This window comes from Sciurus vulgaris (assembly GCF_902686455.1).
Source record: "Sciurus vulgaris genome assembly, chromosome: 1".
Lineage (NCBI taxonomy): Eukaryota > Metazoa > Chordata > Mammalia > Rodentia > Sciuridae > Sciurus > Sciurus vulgaris.
The window spans coordinates 112730082-112750813 of record NC_136461.1 but is presented as its reverse complement, the minus strand read 5'-3'; the positions used below and the strand labels follow the sequence as shown (position 1 = coordinate 112750813).

At 39.8% G+C, this 20732-nt stretch overlaps 2 protein-coding genes across 4 annotated transcripts in view; one reads left to right on the top strand and one right to left on the bottom strand.

Annotated features, from left to right (window-relative positions):
- Positions 1–20732, bottom strand: part of PSMB4 (proteasome 20S subunit beta 4) — a 222733-nt gene that overhangs the window by 159910 nt on the left and 42091 nt on the right. The gene's annotated exons all lie outside the window — the stretch shown is intronic.
- POGZ (pogo transposable element derived with ZNF domain) overlaps positions 1–20732 on the top strand; it is a 68536-nt gene that overhangs the window by 9189 nt on the left and 38615 nt on the right. For 2 of the 3 annotated variants that reach the window (XM_079155115.1, XM_079155113.1), the window contains exon 3: positions 3850–4310. The gene's annotated coding sequence lies outside the window, so the exon portion shown is untranslated. Of the gene's footprint in view, positions 1–3849; positions 4311–20222; positions 20549–20732 lie in introns of those variants that run through there. The other variant, XM_079155114.1, reaches the window with a different exon arrangement.

Below are 20732 nucleotides of genomic sequence, written 5' to 3'. Positions count from 1 at the left end.
GTAAGGCAAGCACTCTACCAACTGAGCTATCTCCCCAGCCCGTGAATTGATTTTTTAATTTGTTCTAATTAGTTATACATGACAGACAGTAGAGTGCATTTGACATATCATACATAAATGGAGTATAACTTCTCATTCTTCTGATTGTACATGATGTAGCATCCTACAGGTCATGTAGTCATATATGTATATAGGGTAATAATGTCTGATTCATTCTACTATCCTTGCTATCCCCAGACCCCCTCCCCTCCCTTCACTCCCCTCTACCTAATCCAAAGAAATTCTATTCTTCCCTAGCAACCCCCCTTACTGTAAATAAGCATCTGCATATCAGAGAAAACATTTGACCTTTGGTTTTTTGGGATTGGCTTATTTTGCCTAGCATGTTATTCTCCAGCTCCACCCATTTACCAGCAAATGCCATAATTTCATTCTTCTTTAAGGCTCAGTAATATTTCATTGTGTATATATACCACATTTTCTTTATTCATTCATCTGTTGATTGTTGAAGGACACCTTCTTTTTTTTTTTTTTTTTTTTTTTTTTTTGGTACTGGGGAATGGAACCCAGGGCATTCTTTCACCAAGCCACAACCTACCCCCTACACTTTTTTTGAGCTAAGGTCTCCCTAAGTCAGTCAGGCTAACCTCCAATTTACAATCCTCCTGCCTTAGTCTCCTGAATTGCTGGGATTACAGGTGTGTGCCACTGTGCCTGGCTATGTGATTGATTTCCAAGGATTTGATTCAAGTTATTCCAATGCTTTGGTTTTCCATTATTATCAAGATGGTTCATACTTGAACATCACAACTATAGGTTACTTTATTCTAGAAACCTGTGTTAGCCAATGACAGCAAAATGTCTTAATGCTACCCAAATGAATACAGGCATTCCTCTAGCCAAGGGAATTACGTTTCTATGAATAGGATCATGAGCCAGGTGTGGTGGCTCAATGGTTAAGCGCCCCAGGTTTAAGCCCCCAGCATCTTTTTTGAAGTGCTGCACCAGTGCTACAAGAGGGCAGATTTTTCTTCAAATTTTATAACTCCTCTGAAGTTACAAAATGCCTTTGACCCACCATTTCTTCTAGTTATCCATCATTCAACTGTTCATCAATTCTTCCCACTGTGGCATAGTTAGGATACTATACCAGTTAGGATACTGTCCTACTTCATTCTCTAATTGCCTGTTGATCTTTATCCTTTTCCTCAAAGTGCCTCCAGACCCTGTAGAGCTCTCATTTTTACATTCAGCATGATATTCTCCCTTTATTTATTTGTGGCAGGCATACCACCATCACTCACACATTTTGATAGCTATTATAGGTCAAAAGGGTTTCCCAAGGCACAAACTAAATGACAGGAAAGTAGGCTACAGAGAAGTAAACAACACACCACAGAACTCACCACTCCCACCCTACACCAAGCCACCATTATCTCTCTCCAGAATTATTGCAATAGCCTCCTAATAGGTCTCCCTACACCACCCAATCAATATTAGTTGAATAAGGCTCAGTTTGTCTTGGAACCTACCAGTTATTCTCCACAAACAGCCAGAGTCATCTTCAAAAACATTAGGTCACTTCACTATTTGGCTCAAAATCCTTCAGTGGCTTTGCTTTCCCTAGGAGTAAAATCTGAACTTGGCTTCATTTCCTTCAGGGTTTCGCCTAAATGTTATCATGATAAAGAGGCCTGCTCCACATAAAACAGCAACTTCTTCACCTTTTTCCTTCACAGAATCCTAACCTTTTCTCCTCTGTACAACCTATCATCACATCATATATTATATATTTACTTACACAACATGTAGCAGATTGCATCTTTCAGGATGTCGATGGACTTTCCATTTCACATACTCTTCTCAAAATGATGCGTGCACTACTCCCTTTGAGAGGAACATAGATCTCCACCCCCACACTCCAATCGAAGTGTAACTGTGGTGGAAGTGATGCTATGTGACCTCTGAAGCTAGATCAGAAAAAGCGATAAATTTCTGTCTGGTCCTCTTGGAGCACTCACTCTTGGAATTCAGCCATTGTGAAAAGAGGAAGCACAGGCCACGTGAAGAGGCCACTTATAAATGTTTTGGCCAACAGCCCCAGTTGTGACCCAAGCCAACAGTCAATCTCAGCTTCCAAACATGTAAGGAAGCTTTTGAGATGACTTCAGTGCCAGCCACTGCAGAAGAGGATCCAAATGAGAACCATTTAGCTTAGCCTTATCACCTCCCAGAATTAAGAGATAATAATAAAATTGTTGCTTTAAGCCAATAAGTTTGGAGACTGTTTGCTATTTGACAATAGATAAGAAAACACTTTGTTTGTATGCATGTTTTTTGTCTCTTCCTCACTAGAATATAAGACCCAAAAGTACAGGCATTTTGTTTGTTTTGTTGCTGTCCCTAGCACAGTGCCTTGTATATGACAAGTACTCAATAAATACTTGAATGAATGAATATATGCATGATGCATTTTCAGTATGACATGCTAATGGTTTTTAAAAATTTTTTTAGTTATAAAGTGAACATAACTTTATTTTTTAACATGTGGTGCTGAGGATTGAACCCAGTGCCTCACATGTGCTAGGCAAGTGCTCTACCACTGAGCCACAAACCCAGCCCCATGATTTTTGATTAATAGAACATGACACCTTTTGCTGGGCTAGATCTCATTGGCTGAGATTATAACTTTGCACATAGAACATGGAAAAATATGTTGGAATATTTCAGAGGTAAATAACATTTATAACATGTATAATGTATATATATATAATAAACTTAATAAATTATAATAATTACTGTAGGACAGCATAAAATAAGATTGGAGTTTTATGTAGAATTCTACATAATCTCATTGTAGGCTTCTCTAGATCTGGTCTGGAAAGTTCTTGGAAGTATTTTCAGAAAGACAAGTGATTCTGCCAATTTAATGAAGATATTTCTAGGAATGACTCATTGGAATCACTTACTTGGTTTTGGGATGAAATTGAATGAAAATGGGTGGTGACAGTGTATGTGTATACATGCGCACATGTGTACATGTGAACCATTGGAATGCCTATTGTTATGGATAGTTTGCATGGACTGTATAAAAAGGAATAAATGTGACTTTGGATTTCACCATTCTTGCACCAAGGACCTTGATTTAGAATTTCGTTTGGAACAAATATTTGTGTAATACTCAAGAGAACATTTGAATATTTCAGAATTTTATCATCTCAGGAGGCAGTAAAAGGCAAAATTTCTTAGCTACCTAGAGAAAGGATTAGTTTTTGTTTGGGGGAGAAATAACAGGTGGATAGTCTTGAATGAACTAATCAATTTCTTTGGACCAATCTATCTTGGCCTTGAATGAAACCAAAGCATATGGATCTATCGTTTCTTGGCTTGGGGATCTCTGCTGAGTCTATTCACTATTGTTTGAAAGCAGTACCCTTCACAAGAATCACCTTGATACGAAATTATGTGTGACTTTTTTCCAGAGTCCAGAAGGGCTTAGGGGTAAAAATGATTTCTAAAAAGTCTTCACTTAAATAAGGCCATTGCCACAAGGCTACTTGGCCAAGTGTCTCTTGAGAAAGGAGAGTGCCATCTTGCTCCCTTTGTTCCAATGACAGTTGGTGCCACTGGACTTCATCATCTGACTTGTGTCATGAAGTTCTCTTGGTAGGGTATAAGCCTTGAATGGAAGTGGGGAGGCTCCTGAAATTCCTCCTGAAAAGTCTAAGCGAGTAAATTAGTGAATATTTTCATTAGAAGACCCATTTTTCTCACCAAAATTTAGATATTGCTTCTTAAGTTAATTATTTTTTCTATTAAAAATTTTTTTCTTTATTTATTTATTTGCAGGCCCAGACAAACTTGACTAGAAAAGAAGCCCGGGCAGGGGTTAGGATGAGCCCATGACGTGCCACGCAACTCAACCAATTGAAAGGCCACGAAAGGGGGAGGGCGGAAGTGACGAGCCGTATCCCTCCGCGGGGCGAGAGGGTCGGTGGGGGGAGTCGGCGTCTCTCTCCCCCGCGCCAGCTCCCGTACACGGAGCCGCATTCCTTGGCCCCCCCACCCCCCTCCCTCGGGGCCCCCCGCCCCCCTCGGGAAAAAATCCACCCCAAATCACTCCAACCCGAGGGAGGCTTCCTTTCACCCTCGGGGAGACGAGCTTTCAACGGTTCCCTCCTCTTCGTCTCCCCCCAAGCCCCCGTCCCCTCCCCTGCTCCCACCCCCTTCTCCCAGCGCCGGGTGCAAGGTCCCTTTAAGGCGACGGCGCCTTCCTCGGGTCAGACTACCGGCGGCGACGACCACGGGAGGTGAGTGAGCGAGCGAGCTTTCGCTATCCCCACCCCCTTCTCCCGGGGGTTCCGTTATCTTTTCGCTTGGCGAGGCGTTCCGAGGCGAGACAATGAGAGGGGGATGGGGCGGGTGCGCGAGGAGGTGGGGGCGGGGGGGCTGGTGGCGCGCGCCCCCGCCCACCGCGAGTGGCGGCGCGGCCCGTGGCAGTGGCGGTCGTGGGGTGCGGCGCGCGAGCACGCGTGTGTGTGTGCATGTGTGTGTGTGTGTGTATGTGCGTGCGTGCGTTCCGGGCCGTGGGAGCCGCGGGGCGGACTGACGGCGGAGGCCCCTGCCTGCCGGCTGGCCGACCGCCCCCGCCCCTCGGCGCCCGCCGCGGCGCGCGCGCGCGCACTCGGCGCCCCACGGTCCCGCACACACCCGACGTCCACACGCACGCCCGGCGCGAGGCGTCTCGGAGGAGTGGGCGGCGCGGGCGCGGGCGGCGGCCCGCTGGGGAAGGGGCGGGGGGCGCGGGCGGCGGCGAGACGGCGCGGCGCTGCGGGAGGGGCCGGCGAGGGGCGAGGCTGCGCCGGGAGGAGGGCGGCGGCGTCCCCGGGGTGGGGGTTCCCGCCGCCCCGCCCCCGCTCGGGAAGGTGTGGGACGCCGGTTTGAGCGGGAGGAGGAAAATGAGTGATTGCTTAGCCGATCCCTAGTGTTATGTAATCCCTGTACTGTCTCCAACTGCATCCCAAACCTCAGTGTATTGCAGCTAGTTTACAGTCTTTTGCATTGCCCCCCCCCCATTTCTTCAAGGATGGCGCCGTGATTTATGAAATGGGATGGGGCAGAGTGTCGTTATTTTCTGGTGATTATGTCCTGCCGCGGTGGGCGCCATGTTTATCCCTAGGACTATTTTTTCTAGATTCTTAGCACCTACTGAAAAGAAGTAATGTCATTGAACCACCTGCTTTTCGTCCTTTCTTCATGTTCTTTTGCTGGACGTGTGGGATTCCCGGAAACTGTTAATAACACTGCACGTTTCTTGACTCACTTGTTTTAGACCTTAGCTCGGAAAGAGCTGAGAGTGTTTTAAGTCATTTGGCCCAGTCGATCTCGAGAGATGGAAATTGAGATACAATTGCGTTATATCAGAATAGCGTAGAAGATAACTATGTCTCCACACACTTTAAACACCTCCTACTGCAGTTGAAAACTTAACAAAAATGGGATCTTACTTCTAAAGGAATTTCCTCAACTAGATGAAGGGGAAAGGGAGGGATGGTTGCTGCTTGGTGAACAACAATGAATTTCTAGACTGTTGCTCAGGGACTGGGAACATGGACCCAAAATTGGAACCACTTATTTAGCATAATCATTCTTAACTGAAGGGTGCATAAAGAGTACCTTCATCCCTGAATTTGAGTGGGGTGGGGAGGGAATGTTATCTTTGCGTTTTTAATGGGCAGTCCTTTAGCCACTACACTGAGAATTATTGATCTCTCATAAAGGTGATCAGAATATAATGTGAAAACAAATGGCAGTCTCTTCACTTGATTTCCTTCCTTGAAGAAACCAGTAGCATGGACTCAAAATGAACAGGATTTTGTTTCCGCTCCTTTCTTGAACTAGTGGAAAGCACTTCACAAAAGTGTGGCCAGTTGGCCCCTAGAAATCCCTTTCAGAGGCGACTTGAGGCCATAACATTTTCAAAATAATACCAAGACACTTATTTTTCACTGGCACTTCCACTAATGACTCAAAAATGATGCTGAGTAAAAACTCCTAGTGTGCCTTAGCACACAGCCAAGTCAGTAGCACCAGACTCTGCTGTGGCAAGGAGAATGTCCTTGACCAAACAATTAAAAACTATTAATAATATTAAATCTTAGATTTTTTAAATACATCTTTAAAATTTCTAAGATGAAATGAGAAGCATAAATTATTTATGCTTTGTGTGGAGGTATGATTGTTGTCATGAGGAAAAACATTATTGATTTGTAAGCTGCTTGTTTCATGATATGGCATTTTTTACTTAACGATGACTGACACCAAGTTTTCGCACTTGGGTATTTGGCAATGTTTTCTTGAAAATGAAAGAAGTGAGTTTGTCTCCTCTAGAAAAACAATTGTAAGTATTTGTTATCAGTGATAAACTTTAAGTGAAAATAAGTATTTTTAAAAAGTTGACAGCTTGAGGGGATTTTGTTTTTGTTTTTGTTTTGGATACAAGGGATTGAACTGAAGGGCACTTGACCTGAGCCACATCCTCAGTCCTGTTTTTTGTGTTTTATTTAGAGAAAGGGTCTCACTGAGTTGCTTAGTGCCTCACTTTTGCTGAGGCTGGCTTTGAACTCAAAATCCTCCTGCCTCAGCCTTGCAAGCTGCTGGGATTACAGGGACAGCTTGAGTTTACAACTTCCCAGTACTTAACAGACTTTTCTTATAATAGTAGTTAACAACTGTGATTTTTTTTTAATTGTGTAATGAAATATATCTCTTAAAGATGGGCATAACTGAGTAAATCTTTATTTTCCAAATGACCAGTGCTTGATATTATGAAAATACAAGTTACACCAGTGGGTTTTAACGTAACAAAGTATGAAAAATTAATTGATATGGTTTCAGATTCCAAGATGCAAAACTGTTCTTTAAAAAAACTATCATTTATTGAACTTTAGTATTTATCACTATTCATGGTTAACTGAAAACTGTATTGAAATACTCCTCCCAGCCAGGCATGCCATACCTGTGATCCCAGTGGCTTGGGAGGAGAATTGCAAGTTCAAAGCCAGCTCTGCATCTTAGCAAGGCTCCAAGCAACCTAGTGAGACCCTATCTCAAAAAAAAAAAAAAAAAAAAAAAAAGGGAGGGCTAGAGATATGACTTAGTGATTAAGCACCCTTGAGTTCAATCCCTGGTGCAAAGATAGAAACAAAAACCCTCCCTCTTCCACTGTTTATTTGTACAGTGCCAGATTTTCATTATATACTTAACCAAAACAGCGTATAGCAATGGACTGATCACAGAAGCAGCTATGAGAAAATTAATAAGTTGTGTCTTCTGTTAAGGTATACATACAGGGATTTACAAACATGGAAAGCACTGTTATTTTTCTATTTGGGAAGAAAATAGTGACTTTTTATTGTACATATTATAATAACATGTAATGGACTTGTTTTTTCATGTACTGATGAGTATTTTTTAAATTCATTTTAATTTCTATTGTGGTAAATGTGGAAAACTGTAACCTACATAAATGAAAAATCTTTGGGGTCATCAGTAATTTTAAGAGACCAAAATTTTGAGAATTTAAAATACCCCCAAATTGGAGAATCATTGGACCTGTCCTTTGCTTCTGCTCTCCAAACCATCAAAATCTGCCTCTGTTTAGAACCTTCTGGAGAATTTACATATATTAGTTGAAGTTAATGGAAAAAGCAATGACTTAGGGAGGAGTTACAGAGTAGAAAACTGTGCTTTGAGCTGGGTGTGGTGGTGAACACCTACAATGCCAGGTACTCCATAGGCTGAGGCAGGAGAATCATACAATTTAGCCAGACCTTGTCTCAAAATAAAAGACTGGGCATGTGTCTCTGGTATTGTGTCCCTAGGTTCAATCCCTAGTACTGAAACAAACCCAGCAACAACAAAATACCTTGGTTTGAATCCTGGATGAGTATTTACTAACTTGTAGTCTGGGAGATTGCTTGTGATTATTTTGTATTATTATTATTATTTTTTGCAGGGGGTGGTAGGGGTGGTATACTCGGCTCTTTGCCACTGAGAACTACATTCTCACCCCTTTTTTTATTTTGAGCCAGGATCTAAGTTGCTAATGGCCTCAACTAAGTTGCTGAGTTGGGCAATAACTTGCAATCCTTCTTTGTCAGCCTCCTGAATCCCTGGGTTTACAAGTGTGTGCCACCACGTCCAGCTGCTTGTGGTCTCTCTAAGCCTCTGTTTTGACATTACATGTAAAAAGTGGTACTTGGGATATAAAATTGGTATGAAAATTCATTGAGTTAATATAAAGTGCATAACAATGCCAACCATATCACAGTAAAACAAAACATTTCCAGATGATATTTCTGTCTGTTCTCCAGATTATGTTCTTTTAACTAATTTTTGTTGAAGGTGGCTTAAATTACAAATCCTAGAACTGTTGCTAGTTTTGCCATAATTGTCAATATGGTAACACTTTGGTAGATTTTTGGTATTCTGCTTTGTAACTTTAAGCCATGTCTTCAAGAATGAATTTTTAGGGGCTGGGGAGATAGCTCAGTCGGTAGAGTGCTTGCCTTATAAGCATAAGGCCCTGGGTTCGATCCCCAGCACCCAAAATAAAAAAATTAAAAAGATTTAAAAAAAAAAAAAAAAAAAGAATGAATTTTTACATTTGTAACTGAGAGGAAGAGAGACAGACATATACTGACTAACCTATTGTTAGGATTTAGCCGATCTAAATGAAACTGAGAAAATAGAAATGAAATATATATTTACTTATCCATCTATTTATTTAGTGGTACTGGGGATTGAACCCAGGGTCTCTAGCATGCTAAGCAAGTGTTTTACTACTGATCTATACCAGCAGCCCAGAAATGGAATTTAGACAACATCAGTGAAGAAAATTTTTCCATGGGAAATGAAAGGGACTCCTGGGTATTGAACCTTCTTAAGAGGACTTACTGCTTACTTCAGTGGTTTGTTTTTTAGTAAAGAGCACCTAACCTAATTAATGTTTGGGTAATTCTTGATAATGGAACTTACTGCCAGACAAGTAGAAAGTATTTTGGGTTTGGAAATACTAGACAGGCTCTTAAGATTATTTTAAACCCCATTATGACTATTATATTTAACATACTACAGCAGTTAGATGCTAGGAGGGACAAAATGGGCCATATAAAAGCTTTTTATTATGTATTTAACTGTAATTAGCTTTATAGCCAGATTATTTAGCCTTATTGGTTTTCTGGATTCCTTTTTTTTTTTTAGAAATAATAAACATTTTATTTTCATTAATCTACCTTAATTGAGTCTTTTTTATTTTTTTATTTTTTATTGTAAACAAATGGGATACATGTTGTTTCTCTGTACATGGCATAAAGGCAACCATTTGTGTAATCATAAATTTACATAGAGTAGTGTTGTTTGATTCATTCTGTTATTTTTTCCCTTCCCCCACCCCTCCCACCCCTCTTTTCCCTCTATACAGTCCTTCCTTCCTCCATTCTTGTCCCCCTCCCTAACCCTAACACTAACCCTTCCCTCCCCCCATTATGTGTCATCATCCACTTATTAGCGATATCATTCGTCCTTTGGCTTTTTGAGATTGGCTTATCTCACTTAGCATGATATTCTCCAATTTCATCCATTTACCTGCAAATGCCATAATTTTATCATTCTTTATGGCTGAGTAATATTCCATTGTATATATATACCACAGTTTCTTTATCCACTCATCAATTGAAGGACATCTAGGTTGGTTCCACAGTCTGGCTATTGTGAATTGAGCAGCTGTGAACATTGATGTGGCTGTATCTCTGTAGTATGCTGATTTTAAGTCCTTTGGGTATAGGCCAAGGAGTGGGATAGCTGGGTCAAATGGTGGTTCCATTCCAAGTTTTCTAAGGAATCTCCACACTGCTTTCCAGAGTGGCTGCACTAATTTGCAGCCCCACCAGCAATGTATGAGTGTACCTTTCTCCCCACATCCTCGCCAACACCTGTTGTTGCTTGTATTCTTGATAATCACCATTCTAATTGGGGTGAGATGGAATCTTAGGGTGGTTTTGATTTGCATTTCTCTTATTACTAGAGACGTTGAACATTTTTCCATATGTTTGTTGATTGCTTGTAGATCTTCTGTGAAGTGTCTGTTCATTTCCTTAACCCATTTGTTGATTGGATTATTTGTATTCTTGGTGTAGAGTTTTTTGAGTTCTTTATAGATTCTGGAGATTAGTGCTCTATCTGAAGTATGATTGGCAAAGATATTCTCCCACTCTGTAGGCTCTTTCTTTGCATTGCTGATAGTTTCCTTTGCTGAGAGAAAGCTTTTTAGTTTGAATCTATCCCAGTTATTGATTCTTGCTTTTATTTCTTGTGCTATGGGAGTCCTGTTAACTGGATTCCTTTTTAAATCCAAAAATTTAGGTAACTTGAACAATAAATTGCATTTATTTTGAGGATTAGCATTGCTTAGTTTTCAACCCTGGAGAAGAGAGGGTGGTTTTCCTAAGATTTTGCCTGTAGTCCCAGGTACTTGGGAAGTGAGACAGGAGGCTCACTTGAGCCTAGGGGTTCAAGACCAGACTGGGCAACATAGGGAGACTGCAGTCTCAAAAAGAGATTTTCGTTTGTTTTTTAAAAAATGTTTTTCCTATTCCAAATGTTCTTTTTATCTTAATTTGTGGGCAGGTTTGTACTAGCAGTGAATTGAAAATGTTAGGTACTGAATTCTTCATTCCTAGAATTTGTTAAAGCTATGAAAGAACACCAAATTAAAGGACTTAAAAGCTCAAGAACCAAGTATGTCTGGAGGGTTGTGGTAGACTCTACATTTTTCCTTAATTTTATTTGAGATGAAGATAAGTAAATTATTTGTTGCCTGTTAAATACCTCAAAAGTAGACAGGTGTTATCTGCAAGATTGTATTTGTTGCTTTTAAAGGATCTGTTTGTATCCTGCCGTTTTGGTTAGGTAGACTTCTGATGAGCTGATATATAGGACCTGAGTATGAAGTACACTGCCGTATTTGACAGCAGTTAATACCCACAGAAGGGTATTAATCTGGTACGCCCAGATTGTGGGCGGAAAGATGAGTGCCAAAGACCAGATGTGAGCATGGCTTTTAGTCTTGTGTGAGCTGCAGTTTTATTTATTTTTATTTTTATTTTTTTGCGGTGCTGGGGATTGAACCCAGGTCCTTGTGCTTGCAAGGCAAGCACTCTACCAACTGAGCCGTATCCCCAGCCCCTGCAGTTTTAAATAAAGCCTATTGTGTATACTATAAAATAGAAAAACCAACTGGATTACTGTCAACCAATTAATAGAAGAAGGTAATGTTCATCTTACTATATCTCCTTTGTAGCCTATATAGTCTGTTACGTTCATTTCTTATTTTTTGCCTTTTAAAAAATGAAAATTTGCTCCTAGAAACAAAAAAAAGTTAACAGAAAATTTGACCAACTACCAATTAGTTAGTAAATGCCAAAAAGATAATAGCAGAATGTAGTATATAAAATACCAGTTAGGGTATGAGTAGGTAATTCCCTCCTCCAACTTTATATTAAGAAAAATTCATGCATGTAAAAATGGTGAAAATACATGGAATGTTTATGATGAACCTATCATCTAGACATAATGATGGGTTGATACTTTGGAATGTGTCAGAAATTTTTTTTAAAAAGTGGGCATATTGGTAAGAAAGCCAAAAATACCTATTTGCTGAAGCACTTGAAAGTCACACTTGTGACATGTCCACTAACCATTTTGTGTGTTTGCTAGGCAAATACTTTGTCCTACATAACTATTATACTGATGTCTTTCTAAGAAAATTAAAAATACTGAATATTATCTGTTATTTAGTCTATATATAAATGTTCCAGTTGTCCTCAAAATGTCTCTAATAGCTATGTATGAACCAGGATTAATAAAGGTTCACCTGTTACGTTTGGTTATGTCTCTTTACTATCTTTTTAATTTATTTTTTAATTTTTTTAACAGGGTTTTTTTTCCTTTCAATATATATATTTTTTAGTTGTAGGTGGACACAATACCTTTATTTTGTTTTTATTTTTTTTTATGTGGTACTAAGGATTGAACCCAGGGCCTCACGTGTGCTAGGCAAGCATGCTACCACTGAGCCACAACTCCAGCCCCTCTTTATTATCTTTTAACCTAGAATGGTCTTCCCAGTTTGTGCCTATGTTTGGGTAGGTGGGTGTATGTATGTAGCAAGAGAAAGATTGATTTTTTTTTTTTAATTTTTTTTTTTTTTTTATTCTGGGGATTGAATCTAGGGGTGTTTACCACTGATCCTTATTTTTTATTTTGAGATAGAGTGTCTGGCTAAGTTGCCCAGGCTTGTCTTGAAATTGGGATCCTACTGCCTCAGCCTCCCCAGTTGCTAGGATTCCTGTGTGATTGGCAGAGTTGACATTTTTAAAAAGACAAACTTAGTTGTTTAATAGAATGTCATATCTTCTGTGTTTGCGTATTTCCTTATAGAAAGGAAATACCTTTGGATTTATTTCATTTAATTTCCTATAGTGATGTTTATTTGTTCCTCATTGCTATATTTCCTGTGCACTTCAAGTTAAACGTAAGTGCTTAATTCAGTTAAACATTATTGTCAGGAATAAATGCTCCATAAGTAGATTTTGGCTTTTGTTTGTTTGGTTTTTACAAAAAGAACAAACCACAGAACAAATGACTAATTAACATTTGGATTATTTGCCAGTAATTTGAATTGTTGGCTAACATTTTTCTACTTAAGCCTATTATAAACTTGGGCTTTTGAGATATAGAGCTATTATTGTGATTTTGAGTTCACACACTACCATGAGATTTTGAGAAATAACTCAAGATGATTTGCAGGTGTCATTTTGATTCACTGTCCTCTGAGAAAATGATTTAGAGGATGAAAAAGCAGTAAGAGTTCATATATGAAGTAAAAGCAACCCATAGATTGGCAGGGGTTGGGGGAAGGCATGCACATCTGTAATTTTAGCTACTTGGGAGGTTGAGTCAGGAAGAAAGCAAGTTTGAGGCCAGCCTTGGCAATTTAGTAAGACTCAGTCTCAAAAAGGGCTGGGAATTATTACTCAGTGGTAGAGCACCCCTGGTTGGATCCCCAGTACTGGGAGGAAGGGAAAGCAGCCTGTGGAGGAAATTAAGGACCCAGAACCAGAAAGATTTTAAAAGGGTGTATTAGATAAAAGGACTTAGAAATTATTTTCACAAAAATTATTCACTAGTCTATGATAGTTACAGAGAGAGAACCATAATGTTAAGGGGCTAATGATGCTCCAGTTTTATTAGGAGAAACTATGTACTCCAGCAAGAATGACACCAAAGTTGTCAGGTGAATATGAAGATAAAATCAAGTTTCACAGGTAGATGATTATAGGGTGAAATAAACTAGGTGTTTATGGGTTTTATAAAAGTGTTTTTGCTGAACAAGATAAAAACACTTGAACTGTTCATAGGAACCATGTTTTACTCTGTTGCAGAAAGAAAAGATATTTTTAAAAGAAATTATTTCAGGTGTGATAGTGCATACCTGTAATCCTAGTGGCTTGGGAGGTGAGGCAGAAGGTTTCCAAGTTCAAAGTGAAACAGTAATTTAGTAAAGTCTAAGCAACTTAGTGAGCCCTATCTCAAAAAGGGCTGGGGATGTGGCTCAGTGGTTGAGTGCCCCTGGGTTCAATACCTGGCACCTCCTCCCGCAAAAAAAAAAAAAAAAAATTATTGGGGATGATTTTTTCTTCTTTTTTTAAGTTTCCTTCTTATTCAGAACATGTATTCCATTTGATTAGGGTTTCTCAATCTTGGTACTACCTTGCAGGTAACCCTGATCACTGCGAACTAGATAAAATGTTGGTAGCATCTTCCTCACCTCCACCCCAGTTATTATGACTGCCAAAAATATCTCCAGACACTGCCATACATCTTCTGAAGGTCAAAATTGACCCTGTTTCAATACCTCTGGGTTAGCTAAAATTCACTAGTACCTGTGAAGATTCCTTAATGATGTCTTTTATAATCTAGATTTCTCTTTACATAAACTATGTACAGTTAATCTCTTCTGCAGATACACTGCACAGCATGGGCTCTACCTGATTTATGTTGGAGAATACTGGAATTGGATGAGGGTTTTTGTTTGTTTGTTTTTTAAGCTCTGTTGGAAATTTTATCAAAAGTAGAAATGAACTCTATTTGGAAGTCAAGTTATGGGCTTTTGGCTCTAAATCTTGAACACCCTCAAACATATCACATATATGCTTAGAAAAATTTCTTATTGTATAATATAGATAAACTTTTGTTAGGAATAGTTGAAAATTTTGATATCTTTGTAGTGATCTCTATATCATGGTGGTGAAGGAAAGACAGTCTTAAAAATTACTTGCTAAAAGACTTGATTAAATATCCCCTTGATTAGCATCCCCTGTCCCTCCCTTACTGGAACTTGAACCTAGGGTTTTGAGCAACTAGGAAAGTACTGCTCAGCTATATACTGTAAGCTCTTTAAAAATTTTGAGTCAGGGTCTCACTAATTTGCCCAGGTTGGCCTCAAATTTGTGATCTTCTGCCTCAACCTACAAAGTAACTGGGATTACAGGCCTACACCACCTTGCCCAGCCTAGTTAGCTTTTGATTGTTTAATTATATTGTCCTTAATTTTTCATAGGTACTGGGGATTGAACCCAGGCTTTGTGCATGCTAGGCAAGCATTCTACCTCAGAGCTACATTCCTCAGTCTTTTTATTTTGTTTTACTTTTTTGTTGTAGTACTAGGGATTGAACTTGGTTCTCTATCCTTAGTCCTTTTTATTTTTAAATTTGAGACAGGATTTACTAAGTTGCTGAGGGTCTCACTAAATTGCTGAGGTTGACCTTGAAATTGTGCACATCCTGAGTTGCTGGGATTACAGGCATACGCCACCTCCCCTGGCTTTTTTATTTTGAGACACAAAGACAGTCTCACTGAATTGCCAAGGCTAGCCTCAAACTTTTTGTCCTCTTGCCTCAGCCTCTGAAATTGCAGGGGTTACAGGTGTACGTATCATACCAGGCAAAATTTAATTGTACATAAATTGTGCCAAAAGGGAAAATGATCTAGGTATTAAGGAGAAGAAAAGGGAATACACACAGTTGGAATAGTGTAAGAGTTTAATAACTGTAAGTTACTCATAAGACTGAAGCCAAGTGCAGTGGCACATACTTATAATCCAAGTGACTTGGGAGACTGAGGCAGGATGATCACAAGTTCAGGGCCAGCCTCGCAATGCTACTTAGTGAGACTGTTTCAAAATAATAAAGAAGGGCTGGGGTATCACTGAGTGGTAGTGCCCCCCCCCCCCCCCCCCCCCCCCCCCCGGGTTCAGTCCCTAGTACTGGGGTGAAATTTTTTTAGGAGAAATGATTTTTTTTTTTAAGTTTCTAAGATGTAGTATTTGTGGATATGGATTTTTTCTACTCGATAATATAGGAGCAAAATTGATAATAGCTGACTTAACAGTTGGGGGGTGTTGTGGAGGTAATTTATGTTTAAAATGAGTAGAGCTCTTCCACAGGAGGCCTACAGGCTGCCACTCAACTACCGCCGAGTCTCTAGTGATTCCTGAGAAGTTCCAGCACATTTTGCGAGTACCGAACATGAACATGATGGGTAGCAGAAAATAGCCTTTGCCATCAATGCTATTAAGGGTGTGGGGCAAAGATATACTCATGTGGTGTTGAGGAAAGCAGACATTGACCTCACCCAAAGGGCAGGAGAACTCACTGAGGGTCAGTGATCATAGTGGTTGTCACCATTATGCAGAATCCATGACAGTACAAGATCCCAGAAGGATGTAAAGGATGGAAAACACAGCCAGGTTCTGGCCAGTGGTCTAGTCAGTAAGTTCCAGGAGGACCTGGAGTGACTAATGAAGATTAGGGCCCATAGATCTCTGCCACTTCTGGGGCCTTCACGTCTGAGGCCAGCATCCTAAGACCACTGGGCACATTGGCCATACTGTGGGTGTGTCCAAGAAGAAATGAGCCTGTAGGCCTTTTTTGTTAATAGTTTATATACCTTTAAAAAAAAAAAAAAAAAAATATATATATATATATATAAATAAAATGAAATAAAATGAGTAGAAAGACCTCCAGCCATGTAGATTTGGTCTTCGAATATCATTCCCCCCCAATATCAATCCTTGAATAAATGGCTGGTTCTAGGTGTGGGGCAGGAAATGTATGAGATGAGCATGTAACATCTGTTCACTAGCAAGGATTTTATCAGTTATTGGTGTTGTGTGAAAGAACTCAGGAGCCAAGGGAAGATGTTCCCAATGGCCAAAATTGAGTATCAATAAATTTTACTTCAGTAAAGGTAACTGCAGGGATCAAAACATTAAATATGTTTAAATTGTAATATCATAATGGTAGTTTGAGAATGAGCTTATTGATCACTTTGGACAAGTGCTGCTAACCAACTCATTTTGAAAACTGGTAAAAGGAAAGAATCAAGCAGGATAGAAAGAATCAAAACTTTTTCTGTATGAACTATTCCACTTGAACCAAATAGTAGGTATGGGTTATTGTTTTTTGTTTTTTGTTTTTTTAACAGTGAAAGTATTCCAGTTGTAAATATAGAATGACTGATAGATTTTTAACTGACTGGATCTACAAATTTCATACATGTATGATTTTGTCCAGATGAATCCAACTACTGTGTATAATTATATTGTTCTAAAAATTTTTTTCTTTCTAAAGATTGGATCTAGACATTGAATATGTCTCCTGAAGGAATAAAACACCACTCCAATGAGTAGTCTTGGAGGGAAAAAAAAAAAAAAGTTAAACCTGCATCTAATCAAGAAGATTCAGCTATCAATTTTCAGGGCATACAGAGAATGGAGGCACTTGTTAAAATGCCATGTGTATGTGATCAACACTGTCTAGACTGTAGGAAACTACAGGAGGTGACCTGGTTCTATAACAAATAAATTACAGGAAAAAATAAAGATGAAGGAAGATGACCTATAGTTTAAGAGATTTAAGAAACTTAACAGATAAGCAAATGTGTGGATGTTATTTGGATCCTAATTCAAACTTAAACGTATGCTATTTGAGAGCATTTGGAATTTGAATGTGGACTAGATATTTGACATTAAGGGACTATCCATTATTTAGGCATGGTACTGATTTTTAAAATTTTATTATTTGTTTGAGGCACTGGAGATTGAACCCCAGGGACTTTGTACCACTGAGCTACATCCCCAGCCCATTTTTTATTGTTTTGAGATAGGGTATCACTGAATTGCCCAGCATCTTGCTTGCTAAGGCTACCCTCCTCTCTCACCCTCCTGAGTAGCTAGGATCATAGGCCATTGCGCATGGCTTGAGGTTTTTTTTTTTTTTTTTTTTTTTTTTTTAAATAATCTACTATGCATCTCAAATCTTTTATCTTTTATAGCTACAAACCAAAATATTTATAAATATGTTTGAAATTTGAAGGTTAGTTTTGCTGGGTATAGGATTCTGGGTTGGCAACCATGTTCTTTCAGAGCTTGAAATGTTGTTCCAGGCCCTTCTAGCTTTTAGGGTCTGGGCTGAGAAATCTACTGATATCTGTATTGATTTTCTCCTATATGTAATCTGATGCTTTTCTCTCTCAGCCTTCAAAATCCTATCTGTATTTTGTACATTAGGCATTTTCATTATAATGTGCCTTGGTGTGGATCTGTTGTGATTCTGTGCATTTGGTGTTCTGTAAGCCTCTTGTATTTGATTTTCCATTTCATTCTTCAGGTTTGGGAAATTTCCTGATATTATTTCATTGAATAGGTTGTTCATTCCTTTTTTTTTTGTATCTTTGTGCCTTCCTCAATCCCGTTAATTCTTAAATTTGGTCTTTTCATGATGTCCCATAGTTCTGGGAGGTTTCATTCATGTTTTTGTACCATCTTCTCTGTTTGGTCAACTTTATCTTCAAGATTAAGTATTTTGTCTTCATTGTCTGAGGTTCTGTCTTCCAAGTGATCTAGTCTGTTGGTCATACCTTTCCATTGAGTTTTTTATTTGGTTTATTGTTTTCCATTTCAAGGATTTCTGTTTTGGTGGTTTTTTTTTTGTGTGTGTGTGTTTTTTTTTTAAGAATATCTCTGTTGAAATGATTTTTTGCTTCAAACTTAATCAAAAGAGGTTGGTTGTCAGCATGAGAAAAGGGAGAAAGAGACTGAGGAAACAGGTAAACAAAAGAAAAATAGAGCAAGAAAAATAAAGAAATAAAAATCTAAATTTTCAAAAAGGAGAAAGAAAAAAAACCCTACACTATAGCATTCATATAGTATTCAAACCTCCCAGTCTTCAGTAACCTGATGCATGAGAGGTACCTGATAATGAGCTTCCAGTCTCCAGCAGGCTCTTGGGATGGGATTTGCCCTACCTAAAGATGGGAGCTTCCACTTCCAGGATAATCCAAGATGGCCACACTGGCTTCCAAACGTGTTGGCAAATGGGGAACTGCAGCTGTGGGTGTGGGCATGGTCAGCCAGGGGTCCTGGAAGGTGGGGTGCGGTTGGTAGGGCAGGAGGTCCTGGAGGCAATGTGGGCGGTTTGGTTGAGGGGTCCTGGGGGCAGGGTGTGGTCAGTCAGTCTGGGGGTCCTGGAGGCAGGGTACAGTAGGTGGGGCTGAGGGTTCCTGGAGGCAGGGCTCAGTAGCCCTGCTGGGGGTCCTGCAGGTCCTGGCTGTTGTCTCAAAATGGACGGCAGCCACATGTAACCAAACTTGTGGGTACTATGACAGTGGACTTCCAAGCTACAGCAGGTGGCTGGTGATCAGTCTGCAGGCTACCGGTAGACGATCCGCAGGTGATGAGTAGGTGAAAGGCAGGCGATGGGCAGGCAGGCAAGCAGGCAAAAGGCGGTGATAGGTGACAGTGAGCACTCAAAAAGTAGTTGTTATGCTGGCAAACTGCAAGTGATCACAGTGAACAAATGGGGTAAAAAGTAGGGGGATCTATAAGCAGCAAAAACTCTTTCACAGAGGAACGTATCTTCTGTTTGAAATCCAAATTACCGAGCAACAAGGAATGCAGCCTCCCTCTAGTCTGCCATCTTGAATCTCTGAAATTTGCTTTAAAATAATTGGAGGGATGTCTGAGATGTAGATGAAATCAAGGTTAATTTTGAGTTGATAATTTTGGAAATCTGACAAATTTTGTATTTAATAAAAATTTAGATATCATTAAAAGTAGCTGAGGGCCTGGGAACCTGTAGATCAGTGTAGTAGAGTGCTGGCCTAGCAAGTGTAAGGCCTTGGGTTCCTGCATTAAAAAAAAGAAGGCAGAAAGGGCCGTTATCTTGATTTGGAGATTCATACTTGTAGTATGATAAGAATTTGCTCTTCACCAGTTACAATATGAGTCTCAAATTTACTGCCCTTATCCAAGTTTTCCTTTCCCCCCACCCCCCAGCAGAGGGAATTGAACCTATGAGTGCTTTACCGTTGAGCTATACACTCCAAGTCATTTAAATTTTTTTTATTATAGATTTTTGAGGCAGGGTGTCTCTAAGTTTCCCAGGTTACCCTGGAACTTGTGATCTTCCTACCTCAAACTCCTGGGATTGCAGACATGCACCACTATGCCCTGCCCAAGTTATCCTCTTGATGTAGCACTGTGTTCAGTGTATGCTCACCTTTAGTTTCTGAAATCCACATTTTTATCTGGCATTTATGTGTGTGGGGGGTGTGTGTGTGGATGTGTATATACATACTGGGGATTGAACCCAGTGGTGCTCTACCACCAATCTACATCCCCAGCCTCCCCCCTTTTTAAATTTTTTATTTGTAGATGGACACAATACCTTTATTTTGTTTGTTTATTTGTATGTGGTGCTGTGAACCCAGTGCCTCACACATGCTAGGCAAGCGCTCTACCACTGAGCTACAACCCCAGCTCCTCCCCAGCCCCTTTTTATTTTTTGTTTTCAGACAGTCTTGGCTAAATTGTGGGTGCAGGCCTCGAACTTGCTTTCCTCCTGCCTCAGCCTCCCCAGTAATCCTCAGTAGCTGGGATTATAGCCATGTTCATCATGCTGGGTTATTTGGCAATTTAGAAGAAGAAATAAGAATGTCCTTAAAGATTGAGGGACTGGGTTTGTGTTAGAACGTGCGAGGCACTGGGTTCAATCCTCAGCACCACATAAAAATAAAAAAAATAAGGGTGTTGTGTCCATTTACAACTATAAAAATATTTTTTTAAAAAAATTGAATAAAGATTGGATTCCTCCTCCTACTTCCTTCTCCTGTTCTTCTGGTGTGATAAGTATTCAGATCTCTTCTTTATAGCAAGCAAAATAATAGAGTGGTGGTGGGGATTCAGTTATTTATTTATTTATTGGTACCAGGGATTGAACTCAGAGGCACTCAACCACTGAGCCACATCCCCAGCCCTATTTTGTATTTTATTTAGAGACAGGATCTGAGTTGCTTAGTGTCTCACTGTTGGTGAAACTGGCTTTTATCCTCCTGTCTTAGCCTCCCCAGCTGCTGGGATTACAGGTGTGCGCCATCGTGCCTGGCCCAGTTTTATTTTTTTCCTTATGAAAAATTATTTAAAGATTTCATGTAGAAGGATGTTAAGCATAAGTGGAATGACAGTTTTGTATTCCCCCTCCCTTAGTACTGGGGATTGAATCCAGGACCTCACAAGGGCTAGGCAAATACTCCACTGAACTAACACCCC